Raw genomic sequence first — 3,670 nt, 5'->3', positions numbered from 1 at the left:
CCTTGTATCACTGCTGTTCTTTAGTATAGTTCTGGGGTGATTTCCGCCAAAAAAAACTACAAACTATTATGCGTGTACCCGGTCAAACTTTCACGCCGCTAGCTTTAAAAGTAAGCAGCTTTGCCCTTGAAACTCCTGAAAGAAAGAATCTCGCAAAAAAAAAAAGAACTCCTGAAAGAAAGAGAGCGGAACATACCAAGAAATAATGGCCAGAGCCGCGCGCTGTCGGTGTAACTCACGCGTAGACCACGCGTACGTGCACCTGGACGGCGTGCGGACGTACGCGAGGGGCATGCATGCACGCTCGCTGGGCTGCTGACGGCGGCCGGGTCATGAGACGCGACGTGCGAGCTCGTACGTCGAAACTACTACGTGCAATGCATACGATACGAGGAGGATAAACAACTCTCTCTCTCTCTCTCTACCTCTACCTCTCTCCGGAGATGCGTACGTGCGTGCGTTCTCCACCTACACAAGCAAGCGTACATACCGGGGTAGGGCGCCACCTGTCCCGCCCAACCGCCACTGCCCCCCGCGTACTACGCGCTAGTACTAGTGGCACAAAACCTACAAATAGACTGCCGCCGTGCCTCTCCAGCTCCGGGCAAACCACCAGCACGCCTTCCATCTCCTTCCTCTCTTACTCCACCCCGAGCGCAACCCCGATCGAGTTCTCCTCCTCAACCGCGCAGCGGAGACGGCCGGCCGGCCGGCCTCATCGCACCACATACGCAGCACAGATCTCCGCCGCGCAACGGTGCCCTCCTGAGCTTCCTTTCCTTCTTCTTTGAACCTATTTTTCCATTTCATTTCCGTCTTCTTACGTGCGTGCTCTGTTCGTTTTGTTTCGTTCTCAAGACGTTACTCTATATCATTCATGGCGCCCCCGCCGCCGCCTCCCCCCGGCCACGATCCAGCCGACGAAGCTCCGCCTATTCGTGTGCTGGTTGTCGACCCCGACGGTGGGATCTGGATTGTTTATATACGAGACGAGGAAACGCAATAGCAGGTGCAGGTCTCCCCTTTGCCATCTTTATTACTCCCTCTGTAAACTAATATAAGAGCGTTTAGATTACTATTTTAGTATTCTAAACGCTCTTATATTAGTTTACGGAGGGAGTAGTACATTACTACAAGTGTCTGTCTTGTTTTCGTTGCCATTATTATGTTTTTGATCCACCGGCCGGAATATATATGCTTTCTGTGAAATTAATTCTTACAATTTGCTTGCTTGTGAGGTTATGAGCGAGGAAATATGGACGCTAAATGCAGAGTGGACTTATTTAGCATCTCCTGAGAAGTTTCCTAGCTAGCAAATGATTAGCCAGTCGTCTGTGACCAGTTCATGTGACATGCTTGCTAATTCCACGCAATAGCAGGAGTACTATTTTCATTTGGGTTGTTCCAAAGTAGGGACCTATATTTAAAAAATGTTTGGAGAATAGTATTACTTCTCCCTCCATTCCAAAATATCTGTCGTGGTTTCAGTTCGGAGTATATAAGAGGATTCTCTTGTCTTTTATAAGTGTGCTTTTGCTCATTTTGACTTCTCTTCTATATATGGGGTATCAGTACTAATTACTACTATTTGTTTCCTTTGAAGGTATGGAACCTTTCTACACGGCGCTGCTACACAAAGTTGCATCTGACACCGATATAATCATACACGGCAGCGCCGTAGCGACCGTAGACAATCAGAGGACTATGCACTTAAAATCCATGCCCAAGACCAACCTCTCTTCTGCGCAAGAAATTGGCTTGTAAAATAAGAACGGCTTGTTTCTGTACTCGTGTTTGCGACATATGAACTGCTTGTGAGGCCATCAGGCTGTGAAGCCATGTGTACTCTGAAAGTGTGTTCCAATGTAACATGCAAAGAATGGCAATGTGACTAATATATCTTCCATGGTCGTTTCACCTTTTTTCTCCAATCAGAGCTGCGTACTGCTAGCTAGCTGAATACAAGATTTCAGACCATCTTTCGGAATACATATACTCCCTCCGTTCCAAAACAAATGTGGTTTGGGCCCACTTTCGTATCGAGAGTAGACTTTCAACTGGAACAAAAAAAAGACGATCCCCTAGTTGCATGTCGAGGGGTGGAGTTGCATCTGGGACAAAAAAATCCACCCCTAGTTGTGTGTCGAGGGTGGACTTGCAAATAGGAGAAAATGGGTTGGGCCGAGTTGCATATCAAAGATAGGCTTGCAATTGGGACAAAAAATGCATGTGGAGTTGCAACTAGGACAAAAAATGACAATGGGCCCTCAGTTACATGCTGAGGGTGGACTTTCAACTGTGACAAAATTTGATCGAGCCCTATGTGTATTGAGCCCAAGACAGAGCATATCTGTTTGACATCAAACTTGGAAGGAAAGTAGAAATAGGCAACGACAAGCGCGTGGCCTATCTCTTCCAATACTACAACCCATGCGGATTAGATGGGCCATAAGAGCGCAAGCCAAATAATGACCGGACAAAATAAAATCAGATGTGCAATGCACACGGCCAACAAGTGCACAAACACGAGAATACATTGGCGGACGACATGAGATCAAGACAAAAATGACACATTATCCAGCAGGCAATGATCATTGAAACACGTTACATGAAGCAGGAAATGACGCCACAGATCTCTCTGATCACCAATCATAAGCGGGTGTGTGCCACACCAGCTAACGTGCTGGTATGCTCGTCTTGGCCAACAGTAGTGCAAGCACCGCCAGAAGAATGAACACTGTGAAAAAGAAAAAGAACCTGGACGAGCATCTCACATAAAGCGCGCGATATATATGGTCACGACCTCGGCGCGGCGGGGGGAGCAGGCAAGGTAGGGCACAGAACCACCCCGGGTAACCAAGCCTCGAGGTTAGCGCCCACATATGGAGAAGCAGTCTGGAACCCAGCGCGCGAATCAGCAGCAACGCGCATGGGTATAGCACACCAGGCAGATAGACGTAGGTGAGGGTGGCGCTGTCGACCACCGGGCGAACCGCCAGATAGACTCCCCCCATGAAGACGAGGATCATGAACATGGCGGCGAAAAGCAGGAACAGGTATCCGGTGCTGAAGTACAAGAAGCGTTTGGTCCGGTCCAGGAAGGGAAACCCGGCGAACGTGCAGGAAGATATGGCTGCCGCGGCGAATCCGAATGCGGCCAAGTCGGACATTGCGAATATCCTGTAAGCAAACCGCATAGGCATGCTCTTCTCCTTGTTAGTATCGTAGAAAGGCGCCACGGCGAAAGGCGCCGCGAATGCGGCGGTCAAGATGAGCACCGCGCAGACGCCCAGCACGCCAGCGGACTTGCCGATCGTTTGGGATTCCTTCTCCTCCTCATGTTTTGCCATGCTTCTAGCCAAGTGATCACGTCCGATCGTTTCGGGTTCCTTCCCTTCCTCGCGTTTTGACAGGTTTCTAGCCAAGTGATCGCGTCGGTAGGTGCCCCAGTCCGCTCCGGCAACTATGAGGCTGTTCATAATCAAATACGGAGCAGCCTGTGAGTAAGGGCATGGACAAACTCAATTAGTGAGATACTATATGGTAGGAACATGACATTCGCCAAACTTAATTTTAGTTCTCAATAGAAAATATATAATATCTTGAAATATTCTCCATGAGATTGAGGCCAAGTAATTATAGTGAAATTATAGGGTAAGGCTACTCTCAA

The 3,670-nt window shown here is 48.6% G+C and overlaps 1 long non-coding RNA gene across 1 annotated transcript; it reads left to right on the top strand.

The window, feature by feature from the left end:
• The first annotated feature begins 623 nt into the window (after positions 1–623).
• LOC119358689 lies at positions 624–1,903 on the top strand. The gene is made up of 3 exons (XR_005172282.1): positions 624–757; positions 859–1,009; positions 1,604–1,903. It is a non-coding gene; the product is annotated as an uncharacterized LOC119358689 (long non-coding RNA).
• The last annotated feature ends 1,767 nt before the right edge of the window (positions 1,904–3,670 follow it).

The sequence above is a fragment of the Triticum dicoccoides genome, chromosome 2A (assembly GCF_002162155.2).
Source record: "Triticum dicoccoides isolate Atlit2015 ecotype Zavitan chromosome 2A, WEW_v2.0, whole genome shotgun sequence".
In the NCBI taxonomy this organism is placed as follows: domain Eukaryota; kingdom Viridiplantae; phylum Streptophyta; class Magnoliopsida; order Poales; family Poaceae; genus Triticum; species Triticum dicoccoides.
Note: the sequence above shows the minus strand (reverse complement) of the source record. Positions and strands in the feature narration are given on the sequence as shown.